Genomic DNA, 24,397 nt, shown 5'->3' with positions numbered 1-24,397 from the left:
ATTTATTTATTAATAATACTTTAAAAATTATAATTTTTTTTTATATAAATTTTAGATTTAAATTATATTTAGATTAAATTTAGATATTAATAAAAAAACGGCGTATAATGCATCATGAATATCACCTCTGAACACCTGTGAATATAATTAATTCTTAAACGAGGCCGAAAGAGGTCGTGTGATATGGAAACCTTATTGTTCTATCCTTTCTATTCTTTTCAGAAAAAGACATAAATCCATTTGCCTTTGTATGGTGTGTATATATATATATATATATATATATATATATATATATATCAGAGTCATAAGCAATAAGGAAGTCTCATTGTGGTCAAGTCGTTGATATTTACCCACACTCACATGTACAATACTGAAACGATGTCACATATCTTAAATAAATGAAGTAAATAATTTATAAGAAACTTTTTAAAAAATTTATGTTACGCTTCCCTCGCAATGTTACAATTTTTAACAGACTCATGTCTTTGTGAATTACTTCGTTTTTGACTATTTCCATTAAAATAAGACATTCTATCTATATATATATATATATATATATATATATATATATATATATCCTATATATACATATATATGGATGGTATATAGGATGAATAAAGTTGAAGGTAAAATTGAGTTAAGAAAAATTCGTGCCTCAAAAGAAAGGCATAATAATTAGATGGGACTATGATAATTGGACAAGAGTATAATCTAATTAAAACATGATACTGATGAATGGCCATGGAGAGGAGCATGAATCTTAATGCTCGAGAAAAAAAAACTGAATCTCCGATTGAAATCGAAGATGATGATCGTACACGTCTAATGAGGTTCGAATGACTTGACTTCCGAAGCCCCTTTGCATACAAGCCCGCCGCTGATTCATTATCAACATGCCGATAAAGTCGTTATACATGACAGCGTATCGCGCGGTGCATTGCCCGGGTTGTTTTGCAGATCGATGGAGCTTCGTCCGGCAGACGTAAATTTCCTCGGTGATACTTCCTTCCGATTCTCCCGTAGATTTATATTCCTCCTCTCGAACTTTCCGCAGGAAAGGACGGACCGCGCGCGCGGCAAGCTTCGCCGGACTTTATTTCCGCTCGGTATATTCTCCCTTAACGATCGCCCGGCTTATCTGGTTTTAAGGAGCCTTCTCGAATTGATATATATATATATATATATATATATATATATATATATATATATATATAAATCCAAGATATAAGTATAACGGCGAGTATATGTGTGAGATAGATGAGAGAGATAGCGTGATACGGTTTGTTGAATCTGCATTATTAAACGCGTCTGAATTCCGCGTCAGGGACTTGAAATTAATATCAAACGTCTTTACCTTAATGCCATTGCAAATTATAGTGTTAGTGTTTCAATTAATTGAAATGAACTATGTGACACAATGATATACATATCTTTTAGAATCGAGAAAGAAGAGGAACTGTTTGAAGATTGTGATTAAGGAGAGATGTAACGTACCGAAATGGATTCGATTCTTTTACGTTGACGACCCTATTATCGAGTTAGGATATTTGTCTGTTTGTTGACACACGGCGATAGGGCCTTCTCGATCGAAGGAAATGAGATTATTGCTATCTCTGTTAGAAGAAGTACGTGCTTTCGCATATTGCTGGTCTTTCGTCTACTCAACAGGATGTTTTAGGACCCTTTTTAGGACCGGATATTTTTCACAAATTCCATTAAATTGTAATTTTTTTGTTTTTTACTTCTCTCTCTCTCTCTCTCTCTCTCTCTCTCTCTCTCTCTTGTGAACATATACGTATGATAACGCATACTCCCTTTAAATAATCTGCATTTATACTTAAAGAAAAAGAGTAATAAACTTAAATTACATAATCAGGTTTAAACAAAGTAGAAAAATAAAGAAAAGTTTAATAGCATCCCGAAATAATTAGCCGATAAAATCTTTTTAGCAAAATTAACGAATTTTGATTGGTATATTTAATTAATGATTTCGATATTTTTCTTGGGATTAAAACAGAAATACATAAATGTTCAATTTTCGTAAATTTAATAAAAGATATAATTTTATATTACACATATCTATATATATATATATATATATCATGGTCTAAATGCAAAACATATTTATAATATGTTTATAATTTATCTATAATATCTATCTTATCTATAATATCTATATTTTATATATATATATATATATAAAATATAGATATTATAGATAAATTATAAACATATTATAAATATGTTTTGCATTTAGAGCATGGTCAAAGAATGCGAAAAAATTATTCGGCAATTGATTGTCCGCGATGCTAAATTATTTTTTACTGAGTCTCTTGTGTCGATCATGATTTTAGAAAGTCTATGGCACATTTATGAGGGCGCGTATGATTTCTAGGTCGAGCTTCATTGGCCGATACGGACGTGACGTTATCACGAAGCCGCTCTTTGATAGACCGATCGTGTGATTCGATTAAAATTCTCCACCCCAGTATTGTACAATGTAATCGCGCGGATGCGACGTTACAACGGGCTACCCGGCGAATGACGAAAGCCGCAGGCCAACGACGTTGTTTTCGTCACCGTCATCGTCGCCCTGCTGTAGCTATATCGAGAGAAATCGATCTCCGACGAGTCGAGTCGATCGGAAAAGTGTGAAGCAACGAGACGAAATTGCGCCGGTGTACGATAAAAATTTCCCCGAGAAAGCAGACTACTCATTTGTCTGATTGTTTGAAAATATGCAAATAGGCTTACAGATGCGCGGTTCTCTTGTAATATATAATATGTTCGCTTCCGTTCGATGTTTTTAATACAATTACTTAGAAATTTTGTTCAGTATCTTGCATTTTGTTCGGTATCTTGCTGGGAAAGCAGAGCTCTTTCTTGAATAACAAGGTAGAAAGTTTTCGCAGCAGGAGTGTGAACTTAACAAAGTTGGATCATAAAACTGGGAAGAAATATAAGTGCAACAAAAACAATTACAAAAAAGGGCGAGGGTGCGCGGTATATGCAAAGTTGGAAAAAAAATGTTTTTAATCATCAGTCCACAATTTAGTTTATAATAAATGAAAATTGTTGTTAATCAATTGTTAATAATTATTTCGCTGTGTTATGTGTTTTCACGAAAAGTGTATTTCACATTGTAAATATCTATATCTAAATAAACATAATTAATATATGTATTGTGTATGCGTTACATTAAGAGAATTATGCGATATTAATTGTAACAGCTGTTATTCACGATTTTTTTTCTCGTAAACTCCAAACAGCAATGGCTGAAATACCATCGATGCCAACAGCGTCGTTGATGTCATCGGCATGCTTCTGAAATGACGTTACATTTGAGCTAACTAATAGCCAGATACAGCACATAGATAACATACCTATCTGCCATCTACGTTATCCCGCGTACGCAGTGACTTTCGACCTTTATCGATGTAAGTTCAACGAGGATGAGCTCGTAACGAGGATAGGCATGTCTTCCTCCGTTACAGGCTGTAGTTATTTCCATTTACAGGATAACGATGAAATTGAATTTGTGATAATGACAATAATGTGAGAGCACTCATAAAAGCGATAAAAAAATATAGCAAACTAAAAAAAATATCAGTTCTTCGTATAAAAAATTGAATCCTTTTTATGACTTTATGAGAATAACAAAGAGATAATACAACAGTTTTTTTCTCAACATTAATAATTAAATATAATAAAAATGGAATGTTAAAATTAATTTCGATAACAGTTACGTTTATTAATTAGTGAAAAATAAGATGAAAATCTTTGCTTCTTTAATTAGCTTTAATTAGATTCTAATTATGCGTATTTATTCTTAAAGATAGCAATATTGTTGAAAGGGGCTAAAAGTAAAAGACCACTCTTTATGTCCCTTTTTTCGACGAATCGCGCCGATCGAAGTGGAATCAATTGTTAACTAACGAATATATCGCTTATTCATCACGAATCACCTCTTTATGATTTATTAAGATATTCCGTGAGTTAAATTAATAATACTCTGCCTCGCTCCAAGTTATTTCAGATAGCAATCGCAAACGATTATCCAAGAGAGGAAATCAGGTGTATTAAATCACAAAGGAAAATCTACTTTTTTGATCCCGTTTGAATCCGCTCTTTCTTAGGAACATCGAACAATTGAAGGAAATACGTGAAAAGAAAATGATGCTTTCTTGAATCTGTCGTTTCTAATAATTACGATAATTACGATTATATTACAATAATATTTTACATTGAATGTCTTTATTCAAAACATACAGGATATATATTTGATCATTTTATCTCGTGAAATTCGTTTTTTTTTTTTACTCAAAAAAAAAGTTTTAGGTTTAGATAATTTCTTTATTTAGTATCCGGCCCGATAAATTTGCGACGAGGAGATTGTTGTAGTAATCTTCTTGAACAAGCGTGAAACTTTTTGTGAATGTTTTTTTGTTTACTTTGCAACGTAAACAAATGTATTTCTTTGAAGTGCTGTACTTAACGCGTGAATTAAGTGTAACCGCTTAATAAATTAAACACCACATCGTGCCGCAATTCTTCCACTTTGATTCCGGGCAGAAGAAAGATTGTTCTTTTGCGTTTTCTGTTTTCGCGTTCTCGTTTAGTATTCCTCCACTAAGATACAATGTAGCTAAAAAAACAAAAGTATTTTACAAATACAAGTACATTTTGCAAATATATATATTCGAAATGTTATAAAATCATCGACATATATATATATATGTGTTCTTATATTTTTCTAGTATAAAAGTTTCGGATAGCTTTGTGTATTTTATATCTCATTCTTTTTCATAACAAATTTTTATATGTCATCTCTACAGAGATATGTTTCATGACTTAAGATTTTTTTTTTTTAATTTTAATTTTAAATTTCTCATATCGCATATATTCTCGATGGGGCATTAACGAACATGCCTATTAATTTTGTTATTCTACTTCTTTGTCATTCTTTGGCGATCCACCTTTGAACATCAGTCTATGAACGACAGTTTTTTTCCTCCTCAAAGGTCCTCTGGTCCCCTTAATTCTGCTGTGTCGAGTAATCTCGTTACTTTGCCTTTGATGACGAAAGAGTTAAAGGCGCAGAAGTGTCACGTGAATGTGCAAAAAGAATCACACTTTCCTGCGCTCACACGGACATGATATAAAATTATCCAAAGTCATTGAGAACTTATCTTCAATCCCCACGATTCCTACGTGCCTGTCAGCGATTTGATTGGATGGGAATAGATGAGGAATGATGGTGGCGAGGAAAGATGGCAATAGGCAATAGGAATGTAGGGTCGAGAAAAGTTCGACGTCCTACATTCCATAATCCCTGTCAGTCGATCGTCTTTCTGCTCCCCGTTGTTTCTTTAATTTTTTCTATGTTTAAATCTCGCTTAGAAATAGTTCTCTTGGGATTATCATCACAATTGACTTTTTTTAGGTCAGATAGGACTAGTAGACCTTAATTAAAGTATAATAAATTAAATTATTATTACGTTTACGTTTATCGATTTATTTAAAACAACTGGAATAAAGATAATTATTATAATAATGGCAGTCATTAATTACAATAATAAATTTGTATTGGAAAATATTTATTGAATATATCATGTCACGTAAAGACATAGATTTTCGAAATTACGAAATTATTTTTGGAATGATCAAATGCGCCCATATTTCACAAATGTAGCCCTAGGTGTATTATTGCTTCTTATTTTCTTGAAATGATAAATCTACGTGAATCTACTTTTAATCGATGATTTTAATCGAAGAACGAAGGTCCGTTCACCTTAATTACGAGCGTAATGCAGCTCGTTGCGTTTATTGTCTCGTCGAGATACGATCTAAATGGGAAGAAGAATGAAAATGGGGTGCGAATGAGGAAGATTCCGAATGGACAATGTAGTCGCGATGAGGCAGCCCTTAACCCTTCCGCGCCTAATGATTCAGATATCAGGTCACCTTTCTTACCACAAGTTTTTTTCTTATGTTTTTCTTATGATAAAATATATTTAGAATTGCACACTAACAACACACTTTTTAAAAATCGCTATAATTGCAAAAGAATAAATCTAAATTAAATAAAAAATAATGTAGGTCAAACACGGGTAAAAACTGCGTCGGTCATGTATACAAAGATAGACATTGCTAATTTTCGTCATTATGGCTTCGAGAGATTTATTGAAACATTTTATACAATAATTATAATTATAATTATAATATAATCTATATATATATATAGAATAATAATAATAATAATAATAATTAATGTTGGTAGTAATCGTCATTAATTGCATCGATTGATAGATACGTTAGCGAATGGAAAAAGATTATAATCCTGCCTCCTCTGATTGATTTATTATCACGATATTGATACGAAGATGTCGTTAATTAATAATCACACACAGTGAGATATAAGTGGAGTATTATATTAATTCCGCGCAGTATTATATTAATTGCCACGTACATTATTATTCTCTTTGTAATGCCGGGTGTAATGGCGTAATAATGCAATATTCTTGGCGAATGTGGTAATTCTAAATAATCGATCGAATAACCGACTCCCCGTGCGCAATTCTCTCGCCTCTTCCTCCCTCTTGCTCGGCTAGACGAGAACAAAATAGTATTAATGGACAATAAACAATGCAGTAATCGTTGAATAGCATTATCTCGTTGAGGCTTAAAGCAGACGATATTTATCTATTGATTACAGAATTCTATATAAATAAAATGTGAGCTCGTATAAAATGTAAAAATGCGAAATATTATATTTTGCGAGATCGTGAGTCGAAACAATACTTTGCTTTATATCTTATAATTTATATTACGAAATAGAGCGGCCGCTTGCTAGACTAGTTTTTGAGTTTTCAATTTATCGATTTTTCAACGGTTTTTTCAATTTTCACTCATCAATTTACATTATATTATGAACATTCAACGACATTAACATTATTACTTGATGCTGATATCGATATTTTTTTCTAACGTTTACTTTTAGTCTTCGTGAAGCTTCCGTGGACTCAGCATTACCCCGACTGACAGATAGCAAAAAGGAGAATCGTCCAACCTACCCCTTTTTTCCTTTCATTTCGTCCTCAATCTCTTCAATTACTGGTCTGATTTTACCTTCGTACACGAAAAAGTGCAGGAACCGCGGTAATTAAGATAATTGGAGTAATAATTCCTGGTTGAGAGAGCGACGTCACGCGATACCGATGCTGATAATCATATTATATACAGGGTACGCCAGATTTACCGCACTTCACTCTATTTACAGATATTTTGAAATAGTAATGCGAAATTTGATTGCCACTAAATAATACCCTTTTAAATATTTTATTTATTTAATAAGTAATTCAAAAGCTAAGCAAACCCGAATAGCCGACAAAATCTCATCTCTCTCTCTCGCTCCATTTTAAATAGATTTTACTTTAACAGAATTTTCATGTCGGATTTAATTGGAAAGATATTAATGTCAGTGGATCGATTTTAAAAATCGGTCAAAGAATTTAACATCCCAAAGTGCTCTCTTTATGTCAGAGCCATCTTGCATTATATTTAATTACCGCGATTTGATTTTCTACTTCGGAATAATGTTTCCCGAGGAAATAGGTCAACCTGCAGATTTTACCAGCAGTGAAGTTGATCTTTTGTTTCTTTTGTAGAGTTTATCCTATTGTGATTTCATAAAAATATTTTTGAGTATACACTATTGAGGCCTTTTTTTTAATCGGACCGATTTTAACCGAGTGTTATTGTAATTAAACCCTTTTTAGTTAAACTTTCGACATTTATATGGTTTATTTGCGAATCGTACTGGATATCGATGTATAAGTATCCCTTTTTTTTTTTTTCAAAAAGGGCAAAAATACGCATTGCATGTGTAATGTTTGCTTTACGCATGACCGAAGCTCCATGGATTCTGCGTGTACGCACACGCGCCGGAGCTGTCTCACCCGAAATAAATTGGATTCGTTACCCTTGGGAGACAAGCGCCATTTCCGGTTCCGCCGAAATGCACACGGGAGAAGTCCACCCTCACCGAGCCGCTCGGAGTGACTTTACGGAGGTGTGTTATGGAGAAGTTGCTACCGCATGAGGACTGAAATCCGGGCGAACCACCATTAGCAATCGATACTCCCGTAAACATCGAGCGCGATGCTCGGCGACGAATTAATCAATTTGCGTCGTTCAATTTACGCCTCGCGGTTTATTCCCTTGTCCGATAAATACGGTAACGGAAATACACGTGACAATTGGATATCTCGATTATTGCAGTGTCTCGAAGACGTTTCTCGTAATGGTTTTAAATAACTAAGAAGATTTGTTAACATAGTTTTGAGAAAATCATAGATTTGTGTAACAGAGAATAGGTAAAGATGTCGTATCTCTCTTAAAAAAAAATTGATGATGAATTGGTGATTCTAAATTCTAGATAGTTAAATAAATATTTAATAGAAATCCACCAAGAAATAATTGCGCAAATCAGATTCTCGATATAGGTATTCATGATATCTGCAGATAATCCGAAGATATTTCTAGAAATAACAACGATGAAAATTATTTTAATTTAAGATCGCTAATTGAATGAAGAAATTCTCTCAAATTTTTAGATATTTTACATAAGATATTTTATATATAATTTTTAGATATTTATATAAATTTAACCATTCGTGACACTTGATCACATTTCATCATCAGTCATGATTATTACTTAATCCTATAATTTAAAATATTCAATTCTTTTTTTCAATTTTATATTTCGAGATTTTTTTACGCGTGCGAGGTATCGTATGCCATTAATAAATATCTTATTGTTATTTTAACAATAAATGAAAGAGGCGACGCAAATGTATAAAAAAGGGATTAATATTCAAGGCATTCTCGCACGCGGAACTTCGTTATCGATACTCTGGTGTTTAACAATATTCGCGCCGGTAGTATTCACCCTTGACGTGCGACACTGGGGTTGATAGAAACTAGGCGGGTGACAGCTGTTCGTAAAAGAGATCAAGTGCATTTTATGGTGGCGAGTTAAAGGCTTTGCTGATATCAATGGCGTGAGCATAACGAATGATGAGAGTTAGTTTGTTAACGCATTAATATTAATCGCAAATTATCTTAGCAAGAAATCCTAGTGGCTGATTTGAGTGCTTTTCTCTCTTCTCAGGATTCTCTTGATAAATGTAACGTTTATGAAATGAATTATATAATTAATGTAATTATTAATTCTTAGAAATTCGATAATCAACAATTATTGTCATTTAAGACTTTTTAAAAATTACCGGTTCATCATTTTTCTTCTTAACATTTGACACTGATGGGATAAATATTTTTTTTACTACTTAATTAGCTGGAAACGATTAAAAAAAACAATTTAAAAATGAGTAAAAAAAAAACGAGTTAAAAAACAATTGTTAAAGAAATTATAATGCGTATTTTTTTTGGAATATGCATTATTAACAACCAATGTAATTTTTTTGAAACCTTTATATATTATTCTATCTCGATAGTATCATCGAAACGCAATGATATTCTTGCGTGATCCGAAATGTCACCCAGAGGAGGTTCATCCCCTACGCAAATGGCACTGTTGCACGGGGATTTATAGGAGGGTAATAGGAGGGTAGTATAAAAAGGGAAAGAGAGAGGAAGAGTTTTGACAGAGAAAGAGAAAGAGAGAGAACGCAGGGGCTTTCAAGCCGGGGATACAAATGATGGGAGGGTGGAAAAGAGAGGGTAGGAGGGAAAGCAGTGGACAAAATCTGGGTCGCCCTGCGCCGCGTGCGACTCGAAAACTCGGTCAAGTTTTCTGCACCTGCAGGTCGAATGCTGAGGTATTCGTGACAGCCATCATTGTCGTGATCGTTGCCTTTCGATTCGTGATTTTTCGCTCTTTTGTCTCTTTCCAGCTGTCGTTTTTGCCTTTACGGCCGTCCGGTCGGAAATCGCTCCGAACGAAAGGGACGGTGGAAATTGTTTTACACGGAACGAAGGGCGTTTTCACGAACTCTCAAAGGTAAAAGGATGTTACGTCTAAGGAGACCGCTTGAAAATTTTTCTTGTTTTAGAATACAATAGAGTTTGCGTAAAAGAATGTAATGTGAATCTTTGTTGCCTCGTTATATTACGTTTTGATGTGTCTTGAAAGAAAGAATAATATCTAGAGTTTTATGTTGCCTCGTAGATTTAATTGTCTACAAGAATTATTAATTTGTTTCTAACAAAAGCGGAACGTGCGTTTTTCTCAGAAGAAAAGAAGAAATGACATGTTGTTTATTAAAAATTGTTATAGATTATGGACATCGTAAATTGAAGATCACATAGATAACCGAATTACAAGTCCGAGTAAAGAGGAAGAATCTTTTTCCCCGAATTGAAGTTTCAAATCGAGTTTGTATTGAAATCTTGTTACGTCAAATCACAAATACATATTGCTGTGCACAACAATCCTGGATGCGATCTTGTTATAAAGTTACCTTGTATATTCTCAAGAGTACTTTATTTTATATTTTTAGTGATATCCGTTAAAATTTTATATAATTTTATATAAATTAAATTTTATTTTAAGTATTGATCATGTCTAAATTATATCAAAAGTGTATTATGGGAACATTTCTTACATTGTACGAATCGTATGTTATATAAATGGATAACAATCGTGAAATAACTGACAATGACTAATTGTTATTTTATAATTCTTTTTTATTTTTTATTTTGTAGTTAATAGATAAAATGTGGGGAGGGTTAAAAATTACTTTATGAAAAAAATATCTTTATTAGCATATAATATAAAGAAATATATTTGATTTAAAAAATAAATCTTATATATAAAGGAATTGAAAATTCCATTTTAATAATTTTAAGAACCTTCCAATTGTCATCTTGTCTTGTGAATATTTTTTACGGAATTAATTTATGAAATTAATTAAAATATATATACATGGTCATGTTACAGTTTTAGTTATCAATTTAGTTTGGTATCGTGATGAAATTTTGTCGTTGCTCCGATGCATAAGATTTATGTCGACGATTTTTTTTTTCCATATATTAGCGCACGTCACGTGCTCGGCAGGGTGGTAATGGCAGCGGTTAATAATATCAGATTAAAAATAGTGCACGGATATTAATAAGGAGGACTTTTTTCACGGCACAATGGAAAAACAGATCGATGAGTGCGAATGTGCGAGTGTAGAGGCTTCTCGCTTTCTCTCTCTCTCTCTCTCTTTTTTTTTTTTTTTTTTCCTAGAGATATCAATCGGACTGATAGCATCGATCGTCATAGACTGCTTGACGTCATGTTTCACGATGCGAAAGCGTGTATGTCGCGGATGGTTTTCCGCGGATTCTCGTCTTTGATAACTATGGATATGGTGCGTGTTCGGGGAAGAATTTATCAGATCTTTCGCGGAGATGCATGATTCAATGGATTTAAGCGGATTTGAATAGAAGAAACTCGTATAAACATTGGACTGATCAGAAAGAAGATTACGTAGTAAAATCTGAGTAAAATCTTGAAAAAAATTTTGATGAGAAAATGAGTGTCGAGACGAGTCGTTATAATGTATCAAATACTACATATCGTCGCGTTATTCTTGTTGTAGTACGTGTTATAGTATGAAATGATGGCTAGAAGCAAATTGTTTTTCTCGGCTGTATAACTGTAATACATCACGCATTGTTATCTCTGTTATCAAACGATATGTATATGTACCGGAATCGACGTGAGTGTGTAGGATAAGAAATTGAGAAAGTACGCCAGAGGAAGATATATGGGTTGACTGTTATTCAATCAAAATTTCAAAACGAACACAAGCGGAGAGAGAGACATGAGAAATGGACTGGGATACAGGCATCGAGAGGTGCAACGGTAGAAGAGAATGGACAGGATACGGGAGTTGAGATATGGCATTTGAGGTGTATGTAATCGAAAGAAATAGAAATATTTAAGAGGAGAGGCGAAAGAAAAAAAACTTAAATGTGCCAACGAGTAGAAGGAAAATTGGTATAGCAAAGAGGGAGAGTAGACATGAAGATTGCGTGATATTAAAGCGGAAGCCTCGACGTGAAATTGTGTTTAAATGGCGAAATAGGAAGCAAATAAAGTTGGATGATAATGATGTGAAAGGGAATCGATTGAAAAGTGTGTGTTGATTAAATCTCATAATTTTCAGAAAATCATAAATTGTATTGTATTTTTGTAACTATCATACATTTACAGCCATCATATTAATTTTGGGAGGTTGAACAGTAGGTTACATTACATCAAAACGAAAAATGGTTAGTCGGAAGAAGTGAATGTAGCCTTCGATCGAGATTCGAGACTCGTTCGAGCGATGAAAAATCAATAAATGTCCGCCATGCCAAGCAGCATCGATTCTAATATGCGGGGGCACTTTGACGTAGACCCCGTTTCCGGCGATAAGTCAAGCGAAGTTGTCTGAGCGAAAGTTTGTCTATTAGGCCCGCGCACATCATGGCAACTATATGTTAAAAGCTTAATTCGATCTGTTGTCCGATAATTTAAAAGCTATTTATAACGGAAGACAAAATAACGCTGCAATATATATATATATATATATATATATATATATATATATATCTGTTTTTCTGTAAGATTTATTTCGGTATCTTAAGTAAATTGTTTATCAATTACTACGACAAAGATAGATTCGCAACAAAACGTTCGCAATCTGAGAGACAGATTTTTTTGTTCATTTTACTCAAAGTCACTTTTTTTCTTTCTCGGATATATTGCGCTTGCTATGTTTGTACAATGACTGAAAATTGTTGGTACGCTCATTGTTGTCGGCGAGCCGTTGTCAACGGTAAAATAATAGCGCGTGCGTGCGGAAAGCAGGCAATAATCTCGCGTTTACTGGAACGTAAAATCTGACGAGCGTGCGCACCAGACGGGAAGAAGAGACGGCGCGAGGCAATATTTTCCTCGGAGGAATGCGGACTGACAAATCGATTTTCCGCGAATGAACCTTAAAGTACGTGGCGAGGGTGCCGAATCTTCGTCTCGGTCGGTAGCTCGTAACTCCGGTATCAACGCGACAGTTTCGGCCTCAGATAGGAAAGATGACTCTCGCGAGAGAGGAGAACCGTCGATGATCCCGAAACGATTTAACGCCCGGCGTGGCCGGATAATGAAGATGAGCGAAAAATAAGAACGATTAAGAAAAGAATGGCTTGAAGAAATTTCCATTTAATACTCTGTATAGAAAAATAGTTTAATTATAACGTTATCTGGTGGAAGAAGCGTGAGAAAAAAAAATGGATTAAGATATAGATGTACGTATCATCATGAAAAAACACATGATAAACACAAGGTTTCGCTTATCGCTTTGGCATCTTAGAGCATCATATAAATAACATTCAAAGCAAGTAATCTAAGGAAATATCCCTCGAGAAACTAGGGAGATGAGCTCACTTGCTTGTCATAATTAAAGTGCAAATATGTTTAACAAAATATATATTTTTATAAAGGAATAAATACATAAAAGTGGGACTCCTCAAGATTGAAATATATTTTATTAAATGTAAAAGAAAAATGCAATTTTTTCCATTAAAAATATTTAATTTTCATTCAATTCTTTTTTTTTTTTTTCTATAAAAATTACGCTGTTTACGTGTGATATTATATAGGATCTCAAATTGCTATACTTTATATAAATATATAAATAAACATATAAATTACAGAAGCAAAATAAAATATTTTTAATGAAAATTAATTAGTCGGGTATTGGTAATCTTTCAAATTGTTTAAATAAATCACTTTGAATCATCCAGATTCACATAATTATTTCAAGAGAACACGATAATCATCTCACATTTTTTATTATTTATTTGGAATAAATATTTATATCGGATTTATTTTTATTTGCTTTTATTAAGTAAGTTTGTGAGGAATGGATACTAACTTGATTATTTCAAGAGAATGCGAAAATAACAAACATTCTACATCTTTTATCATTTATCTAGAATAAATATTTATAAATTACTTATTTTTCTTTGTTTTTAAGTAATTAATCAAGAATGAATACTATAAATAATAGTTTACAAACAATGCTACATAATATCAAGAGTGAATACTATAAATAATAGTTTACAAACAATGCTACATAATAGAATTGTGTTCTTTCCCATTATCGTTTAATGTGATGTAATCACCTCTCCGGGAACGTTTTGTACAGGATTTTCCTCGTTTTTAGTGATAATCATCAAGAATGCATCTTATGAATGGGAGTTGGTGAATATTACGATAGCAGAACTGATAACAGAGAAAATTGATTTCCTACTCTCCTTCGTCGCTCACCGCGGAAATAATCGTTTTCCAGAGAACGCTACGTCTAAGATATATAACCTTTCTCTCGCTTTTGGCTGCTTGGCCGGGAGGTGATTTTGGAAACCGAATCGCGTAAACTCACCCCCAAACGATAAAACGCAATCGGTCGCGGGATGAGACGACGCGGGATCGTTGCAGGTGGAGAAGGAGAAAGAAGAGGGGAAGCGAGGAGCAAAGAGGAAGAAGTAGGATGCCGAGAGAGCGCTCAGATGTAGGGACGGCGCGGGGGGACCGGGGTAGAGGGGGTTCGGCCGGTTGGTCGTACGTATCGCATCAGGGTGCATGCACTGAGGAGGGGTAGGCCGCGGCAGGCGGGGGTCACGGAGTGCGCTGACCTACTGTTCCACATTCGTGCGCCGCGCGCACAGCAGCCTTTCCGAACCTCGTGGGGTCAGAGAGGAGGAGGAAGAGGAGAAGGAGGAGGAGATCGAGGATTGCGGGGGCGGACGAGAGACGGGGGACGAACCCAGAAACCCAGAACGCTGCCCCTGCACTCTCTACCGCCGCTACCGTTGCCGCCGCCGTCGTTGCCGCTGCCACCCCTAACAATTCCATTCTCCTTTCCCCTTCTATATTCTGCTCATCCCCTCGTCTTCGTTCGCGGGCACCGCAGATTTAAAGCCGATTTTTTTATATACATGGAATCGCGCAGCCTGTCTCTCTCTCTCTCTCTCTCTCTCTCTCTCTCTCTCTCTCTCGCTCTCTTCTCTCTGTATATATCCTTGTGTTTGTTATTCGAGAATAGAGAAGGAGATAGGAACAGGGAAACAGGGAGGGGGGAGGAGAAAGAGAGAGAGAGCGCTGCCCCGAAAACAGTGGCTGATTCGTTGGATACAAAAGAACGAAGTCAATCGGTGTTTTGTTACATCGTTAGTTCAGAGGGCATCCGATTGCACGTTTTCTGTTTCACGAATATGACATAATAACAAGTTACGATTAACGGAATTGATATATTGATTATTTTGTTGAGAAAGAATAGAGAGAAATTTAAGTTTGATGATGTATGTTTTGCCCTACATGTAACCCTTCAATTTTCGTATACTGTGTTGAGAATGATCGGAATTAGAAATGTATAATTTGTTCAGAAATAAAATATTCTGATATAAAATAAAATTTATGAATTTTCTTCGAGTCTTCGTTAAAACATAAGATTCAATTCAAAACTCATCAAAGAATCCGTGATAAAAAAAGAATTGATCGAAACGATTGATCAGAAACATGTGAATCTTCTTGATGTAACATTTTGACATGGTTTGTTAGCAACTTTTGATAGAAATGGCATAGCAAATTCGTAATTAAAACTTATTTATAACGAGATAATCAAACAAATTCAGATTTAATTTTATTTATAAAATAACAGAGCTTTATTAAAATTCTTTCTAGAAAAATATGCTTGAAATAAAGATAATTTTATGATATTTATACATTCTTAAGCAATATCTTAACCTTTTTCCCAAGATAATTGCACATTTAATTATACAATTTTACTTTATTTATTTGTTATTTATTTATTATTTATTGATTAAAACTATTCAATCTTGATAAGTATATTTTAATGATCCTCAATAAATACCAAATAAAATAATAAATTAGCGTTCTTGAGAAATAATCATAAATAATATTCAAACGTGAGAACACATTCATGACGCATGACTCGTACTACGTCTAATTAATTAAGTTCTCACGCGCGGTTGAGTTATAGCTACGTGTACGATGATTTCCCGCCGACGCGCGTGGACTTCCGGCCGCCTTTCGAGGTGTCAAGAAAACGGTCATCAGATAACGAGGCGTTGCACGCCGGAATTTATCGCGGCCGTTTAGCAGCGGCACGGCCCACGCCGTTACCTCGTTTTATTCGCGGCAATTAATTACTCCTTGCTTATTGAGATCGTTGAACCGGTCTGCTTTTCCATAGTGTTTCTTTCATCCCGTCCAATTCCAATAAGTTCCTTAACGATCATTTTGACCATTTTGGTATCCCAAAAGTTCAACGTGATTATATATACATGTGTGTAGGATTGTTTTCCATTATCGCGGATGCATCGGGGTCCGAAGCTTTCCACGTACGCGAGTGCAACGCGAAAAAGCTCATCCCTACCCTTGAAAAGCGAGAAAGCGCATGCACCAGCAACCCCCGGCGGTATCGGTTCAACGCACACAAACGAGAGCGAAAGCTCACGCACGTTCGCCAATTGCCACGCACACCGTTGTGCTCGCGAACGGTGACACCTGGTGGTGCTCAATGAGCTTGCGAGTTAAGCTTTGAAAAAGCCCGCCAGTTAAACTTGCGAGCGGAATGAAAATTAACATGATCGGTGAGGGAAAGAGGCATATTCGGCATATCAATGAAGCGAAAGTATCTTTCGATCTATACAATGACTATCGCGTCAACAAAGACTTGATTAAACAAAAAAAAAATTCTCATCACATATTTATTTATTGCACTTATACAATTAAAAATATATTGCAAATTGTATATTCTTGAAAATTTTATATTCTATTGTATATTCTTGAAAATTTTATATTCTAGTTTTGTAATAAATATCCTTATTTATCTATAGTTAAATAGATTCTATATTTAAAGTAGATCTTTCTTTATTTCTGAAGCTTAGATTTTAATAATTTATTGTTATTATATTTTTATGTGATTGATGAAGAGGTAACATGATAATATTTAAAACACGAATATAGTTTCTTATGTTATTTTACTTTTTTACAACTTTTGAGAGAAACAAAAACAATATGTTTACAATGTATAAGCTCCTAAGATAGATTTATAATTATTATGTTATCATTATATATATCATTATATATATCATATATATCATTATATATCATATATTATAAATGTAAAGTATTTAAACTTTATATGAACAATGCAATGTTTATAATGTCTAAAATAACATCGTTTCTCTTTATAGTATAGTTAATCAATTTACATTGATGTAAATTAAAAATTTATAGATTAATAATTTGAATTATTTTAAGAATTTACATGACTATATAAGTTTAATATTTTATATATATATATATATATATATATATATATATATATATATTAAAAAATATATTGTATATTAATTCGAGATATTCAAACTGAATTCTGAATGTCGTATTGATTTCGTCATAAACGTCAACATAACCGCTACCGAAATAGTTTCCAGGTACAAAGTCATTCTCAAAGTATTTACATGCAGCGTAATATCGCGTCGCTTATCTGTTTATATTCGATTAGCATACGAAAATCTTCATTTCGCATAACTACCGGGTTAATATCATAATACAATTTTAGTTAGTGGCAACATTTAATTTAAAATAAATTTATTATTAAAATCTTTAGTGAAGTATTAATAAAAATTGATTATTAAATATTTTCAAAAATTATTTTAACGTTTGGCTAGACGCATAATAAATTTTCTTAGTATGAAAATAATATTTTAGATAGATAAATGACATCTATTATTATCTTATTATTATTTTAAAAAACATACTTAATAACATACCGTGAATTATATTAGTCATTGTTTAATATATTTAAATAATGTAATTATAATTTATTATTTAAATATAATTTACTACTATTTTAATACAATTTATAATAGAGCTTAATAGAAATAAAATTACTAAAATGCAACAATATGTGACCAATTTCGAAAAAGAAAGATTAAATGAAATCATTTTATATCAAAGTGTACGATAGAAACTCTTGAGACAATCCTTCGTCAGAGCCCCAGGGTATCATTTTAAAGAAACTCGGTCCTGGCGCCCTCCGAATGGGGGTTAATACGTAAGCGCGACTGAGAGAGAGTGTGAGTGAGCGCAAGCTCATCGAACAGAAAGAGACACCTAATAAAAGTCAGACGGAGAAGGAACCAGTCGCCGTGCCGTTTGTAAAAGACGAGGAGAGAACTAAATCGAATAGGGATGAAGACTATTGGAGGGAAAGGGACGGCAATTCCTGGAAAGAACGAGCAAAGCTCGTTTTATACGACAAGGACAACTGCTCGTATCACGTTGTGGTGTGAGAGCAAGAGGTAAACTCCGTTCAACGGGAGAGACCACGTCAGTGTAACGAAAGGAGACAGTCTGGTGATGGTTAGATAGTCACGAGGAAGATAACGATACGTAGAAGAGGGCCGAAGTTATCAGAGAAGAGGACGGAGATTGTCAGTGCGACAAGGATGAGCGAGCGGGCGAAGAGTGGGCGAACAGAGATGGCAGTGGTGGAAACGCTGGAGAAGGTGAGGGCGAGAAGAGAGGCAGGGGGACGACCATGAGGGTCGAGAGAACGGTAGAGAGAATAAGAGAAGGGGGAGAGAGAGAGAGAGACAAATAGAGTGTGTGCGAGAGTGGCAGTCGGGTAGTGGTGGAAGAGCGAGGGAGCGTAGTCGAGCGACCGTCCCGCTGTGGCCACGAGCTCCGACGCTCGGGGAACGTAGGTAGTGTGTGAACTTCCGGCCGAGTGAAGCGGACAGGGGTTGTAGTTATAGGGAAGGTGCCGTTGAAGTCGAAGTGGTAGAACGTTCGCGTGGATCGGAGACGAAGCGGGTTTGAACCTGCTGCTGAAGCTGTAACGGAGGACGAGAGGACGGAGAAGCGGCTGACGCGGGTGGTAGAAGAGGCGGAACAGAAGAGAACGAAGAGAGAAGAAGTGATCGGTGGTTAGTGCTGGTACGAAAAAAACGGGCCCCGGTTCCACTCTTGTTCTCGCCTTGTAACTCGGGTCGAGTCGCAGTACTCGCCCGTCGAGTGCTCGCCGAGTGCGCGCGGAATTGACTCGCGGAGGGTGACTCTCCCTCGTCCGCGGGGGTGTACCGCGCCTCGGCAGAAAGGAGAAAACGCGCCCTCGTGAGAAACAGGCTCTCGCGAGAAAGAGAAAGCGTCGGGCTCGTTAGCTCTCTCCTCAATCAATCTCGCGAATCTCGCCTCGGCCTCTCGCCGTTCTATTTCCCTTTCTCTTTCTCTCCCTTTCTATCTCTTTCTTTCTCTTTCTTTCTCTCCACTTATCTATTTTCTCTCTATCTTTCTATCTCTCCGTCTCTGTTTCTCGTCGTCGCGTTGGTGCCGTCGGGACCGTGACGGCCGCCGGGGTGTTTGTTATGCGACGGTGGTACAGTGGCGGTTGACGGCGACGACGACGACGAAGAGGAGGAAGAAGAAGACGAGGAGGAGCGCCCGCCGCCGAGGAGGACGTGGACGGGGAGGAGGCGGAGGAGGAGGAGGAGGAGGAGGAGGAAGAGAAGGAGGAGGAGGAGAAAGACGGGGAGGAGGAGGAGGAAGAGGAGGAGGAGGAGGAGGAAGACGAGGACGTGGCACAAGAGGCGAAGCAGCTAGCCGTCGTCGCGAGAGGAGCCGCCGAGAGTGTGCTCTGGTGCATCGCAGGGAGGGAGGAGGAGGGGAGGGAGGCTCGAAAGGGAGGAAAGACGACGTCGACGACGAGGAAAAAGGAGCGGAAGAAGAGAGGCGGCGGACGAGGAGGTGGAAGACGAGGAAGAAGAAAAGGAAGGTAGTGGCTGTCGTTGCCGCTGCCGGTGATTGTAGTGCCCGCTCCGAGGAATCCGAAAGAGTTCAGGGCTCGGGAGAGAGGATCCCCCCCCTCTCTTCACTCTTCTCTCTCTCTCTCTCTCTCTCTCTCTCTCTTTCTCTCGCTCACTCTGACTGTCCCGTCTCTCTTTCCTACTTGGTCACTCATTCTCTTTTTTCTCTCTCTTTCTCTTTCTCATTCTTCCGTTCCTCTGGTCTCCTCTCTTGAAGAAAAAGTTAGTTGCCGTGAAACAAGGGAAAATAATCTGGGCGAAAAAGGAGAAGCGTAGAGCAAAAAAGTAAAGGGGTGCGAAAGGTGCTGCGTTGGTGTTATTTTCCCCTCCCCGTTTCCGCCCCCGCCCCTCTCCGCCCGCCTGCCCGCACCCCCCGCCGGTGTTTCGAAGAAGGGGGGTTGGTTCATAGTGCACGTCGATCGCCGGGGTGCCGTCGTGAGTGTGCAGTGTGCAGTTTGCCCCAATTCGTCTGTATATCTATCCTCTGTTTTTTTTTCCATTTCTGTAAAGTGGTGCCACAGCACGAAGAAGAGGGGATCGCCACCGGGGCAGAGGCTCGAACGCATGTAGGAACATGGCCGCATCCAGCCCCTGCCTCCCTCTAGAGGTGAGTTTGGCGAAACGGAGCAGGTCTCCGTCCTCCTATAATCCGTTCGCTCGCTCGTGGCTTTTCCTTTGGATCCCGCGTAAAATCTTTATGATTCCTCACGATGAGCTCGCTCAAACTTTGAGATTCAATTAAACATTGTTCGCGATGGCAAGGAGCGCTCCATGTGTTCGCCACCACTTTGGCTGGGATCTCTCGGCCATCGCGGTAGCCACGTTTGGGTTAAAGGCTGACCTTTAAGCTAGTTTCACACGGTATGCAGTGTCATACGTGTCAGAAAGACGTGAGTCTTTACGCCGGTAATATGCTATTCACAGACTACCGTTCTAGCATTTATCTTCTGCAATGGCAATATAATCATGGATGTATGCGAAACATTTGAGACATTTTTTAATTGGCAGTTGGATATGCTCCACGATTCGAATACGGTGTTGCAATTGGATTTTATTCGGCGATTTACCTTCTTCATTAGCAACATAAACGGCATTGGAAATATAAATTCGCATTTCCTATCGATATCCATCATGATCTATGAAACTTATGAAACATTGAAACTGGTTTTTATTTACCAGCAAAGTACGATCAAATAGAAACAATGCGGTTTGTGACACAATAGTTTATAGGACGATGATGATCCGCGTGAAACTGGTGGCTTTACATTCTATTAATTCATTCGTGCTCTTTGGATACACGTATCACAATAGCGACACAATACTCGTAGAATTTCTCGTTCTTGTTACGAGGCATTTCGTTCTGACAAAGATTGTAGACTCGATTTAATGTGAAACCGAATTATCGCGATAATCAAAATTCATTCTCCCGCCAGTTTTTTTACGCAATAAATTAATTGAATAAGAATAATATTTTTTTTTAATAACTGCCATACAATTGCCTATAAAATTGAAAAACTTTAGTTAAATATATATATATATACAAAATGAATGTGTTTTATAAAAATAATATAAAATTTTATATAGAAAAAATAAGATATACTTTTAGGTACATTTGGATACATATCATGGCAACAGTTTATAATATATTTCTTAAAATTTTGTTATATAAACAAAGAAGTTTCTTTTTTAAAAATTTTTTTAGGATACGCGATATAACAAATTTTGAAAATATGATATTTAATTGCTAAAAGATTGTTATAAAATCGTTAGAATTACATCTTCTATATTGATAGATGTACAAAAATTGTTTTTAATCTATCGTTTTCGATAAATAGTACTAATAATAGTAATGATAATAGCATTAATTTGCTTTTTCATGTCAATTGCTATCTAAATTTTGATATAATTGGTAATTAAATAAGTGTTTGCGGTAATATATTTTTTCAAAGTTATGCATTCACATAATTGAATAATTTATTGTAATTCTTCTTTCTATTTTAATGCAAATATATTGCAATTTTTATAATATTAGAACATATTACCCAATTATGCAAAGGCGAAACTTTAAACTTTGCGCCATTAGGTTCAATTATCAGTGATAAGAAATCCATATTTCATTTAGATTGAAACAGCGCAAAGAATTATAAATTGCATTTATCGAAAATTTACTTAGATATTTAGATTATTTAGATTATTATGATATTCAAGTGGACAATTTCTTATACTTTGCTTTTTTCTTATGTTTTCGATATTGTACTTTTTTTTATCACAATTTAATTATTCTGTGTCATCTATTTTTATTATTATTATATATAATTTTCATTTTTAGAAAGTTTTCTGAGAGTAATGTCCTTTGTTTTATTTTTTATTTTTTTTTTATTCTCGCTCTTTGTTTTGCGATTTTACTTTTTATCGATGTTATTATATTAACTGAGAGAAAAATGACTACAGTAAAATCGACGATGCTCTTTCCCTCTCCTTCTCTCTCTCTCTCTCTCTCTCTCTCTCTCTCTCTCTCTCTCTCTCTTTAAACGGGATGGCCTCATTTATTTTGCCCGTGCTATCAGGCTTTTAGCGTGTCAACTATCGGACTGTCTTGTCGTCTTCACCAATGAAACAGAACGGAGTAGTTAAACAGTATAGAACGCTCTTAAAGGAAGGGGGATTCATAAAAGACATGAAAGGACCCTTTTGGTACCCGTTTCTCATCATTCCGTCTCACATTCTTGTTCGCAGATTTCCTCCGTTTTGTTCGTTCTCCGTGATCGTCTAAATTCAAGACTAATTAAAGGGAGTTGGAAGAACATTTCAAATTTTGTTTCTATGTTTTTGCAATATTTTTGTTTAGATTTATAAGATTGATCAAATTCTCAATAAATTCTCTGACAAACTGAAGGTTCCAAATTTTTATAGATTTATCACAATGTTTAATATTAATTAATATTTCTAACGCACATACATTTAATGCATACTTAAAGATTTTACCTGAACTTTGTTCTATTTTTAACACAATTAGCTGTTTAATTAGTTATAATAAAAAATCTGATATATGTTTGTGCTTATATATTATTATATATAAAAGAATTAAGTAACGAAATAATTAAATAATAAATATTAGACATAGTTAAATTAAACATATACTGCTATAATTATTTTGCAATGAAATTAAGAAAAATTATAATAATTAAATGATTATAAAGAATATTCTATCATATATAAAATCTTTGAAAATTGAATATAACAAGGTTAAATAAAAAGGTTATAACTTAATAAAAAAGAAATTCTCATCAACTAAATCTTGTTTCTTGTGTTGGAGTAGCTAAAGTTATGATTCGTTGACCAATTTTCCGAGAGTACTCTCAAGCATCTCGGGAAGTATTTACGACGAGTGTCACTTTCTAGTTTAGTTAGCACAGATAACGAGGGTGCTTTTAATGCGTGCGATTGCGAAAGCGATACTTTCTAGTACAATTTCTAAAAGAGTTCGTGACACAAGCAAAAGCTTATGGATCAAAGTAGAGAGAGAGAGGGGGGGAGAGAGAGAGAGAGAGAGAGAGAGAGAGAGATGAATAGATAAATAAAGAAAGAGAAAGAGAGGGGAGAGAAGGAAGAAAGATATGTATATGTTGTTTATATAACAGAGGAAAAACAGAGGAAAAAAAAAAGAAAAAAAAAGACAAAATAGCAACAAAGAAGATAAAGAGTAATTCTTAGTATGATTCGAAAAGTTAATTTGATCGTTTCATATGATAACTTCCTGGATTAGGAAAACATAAATCAATTTGTCAAGCATGAGATTTAAAGTGACAATAATGCTAGCCGTTATGAAATTTGAAAATCTGAAATTTGAAAAATGTTTACATTAAGGAGAAAGGGACAGATTAAATCGCAAATACGCTTCCACGTTTCTTTAATAAGGCGTTATATTAAAGTACTAAAGTAAATATCGGAATATCTTTATTAAAAAAATGCTATACACAAAAAAATGGCAGTAAAGTCGACAAACGAGATCAGCCATGCATTCGCTAAGTTATGCACCGCGAGATAACAATTTATTTTGTTAACTTAACTTTTATTTTCTATTTAAATAACATGTTATAAGTATCAATTTTAATCAAGGCAATTAATAGTAGTTCGATAAAAATTAACAATTACGAATTTTAAAAAGTGAAAATGCTAGAAAGACTTATTAACAGTAATTGATCCTTTGACAATTTTTCGAGAATATTTTATAATCTTTGCGTGTCGGGTGTTCAATTAACGTAACAGGGAATTATTCCTCGTTGAAAGCATACCGCAGCTACAACACAAATTGCACTTCGAGTTATTGTTGTCCCCCTTTAATCCCGCGGAAATTTATTTTACACGTATTTATCGCTTTCATTAAGGCAGTAAGCCACCGTGCACGACATGCTGTAGACCGTCCGCATGTATTTCTCCAAAATACTCTGGTTTTTGCACTTTCGGCAGAGATATTTACGTTATGTCCTAACGACATTTAATCTGT

The 24,397-nt window shown here is 35.3% G+C and overlaps 1 protein-coding gene and 1 long non-coding RNA gene across 30 annotated transcripts in view; both read left to right on the top strand.

The window, feature by feature from the left end:
- cac (calcium voltage-gated channel subunit cacophony) overlaps window positions 1–24,397 on the top strand; it is a 167,471-nt gene that overhangs the window by 59,412 nt on the left and 83,662 nt on the right. The window contains exons 1-2 of one of the 29 annotated variants that reach the window (XM_089082101.1): window positions 18,694–19,014; window positions 20,412–20,497. The exons of 23 other annotated variants lie outside the window; for them this stretch is intronic. The gene's annotated coding sequence lies outside the window, so the exon portion shown is untranslated. Of the gene's footprint in view, window positions 1–18,693; window positions 19,025–19,632; window positions 20,326–20,400; window positions 20,498–24,397 lie in introns of those variants that run through there. 5 more of the 29 variants (XM_089082087.1, XM_089082097.1, XM_089082075.1 and 2 more) reach the window with 5 other exon arrangements.
- LOC148938247 (uncharacterized) lies at window positions 4,915–10,712 on the top strand. The gene is made up of 3 exons (XR_016139146.1): window positions 4,915–8,071; window positions 9,915–10,021; window positions 10,298–10,712. It is a non-coding gene; the product is annotated as an uncharacterized LOC148938247 (long non-coding RNA).

This window comes from Pogonomyrmex barbatus, unplaced genomic scaffold (genome assembly GCF_055798465.1).
Source record: "Pogonomyrmex barbatus isolate J1 unplaced genomic scaffold, ASM5579846v1 scaffold1, whole genome shotgun sequence".
Classification (NCBI taxonomy): Eukaryota; Metazoa; Arthropoda; class Insecta; order Hymenoptera; family Formicidae; genus Pogonomyrmex; species Pogonomyrmex barbatus.
This window is presented reverse-complemented; position numbering and strand designations above follow the sequence as displayed.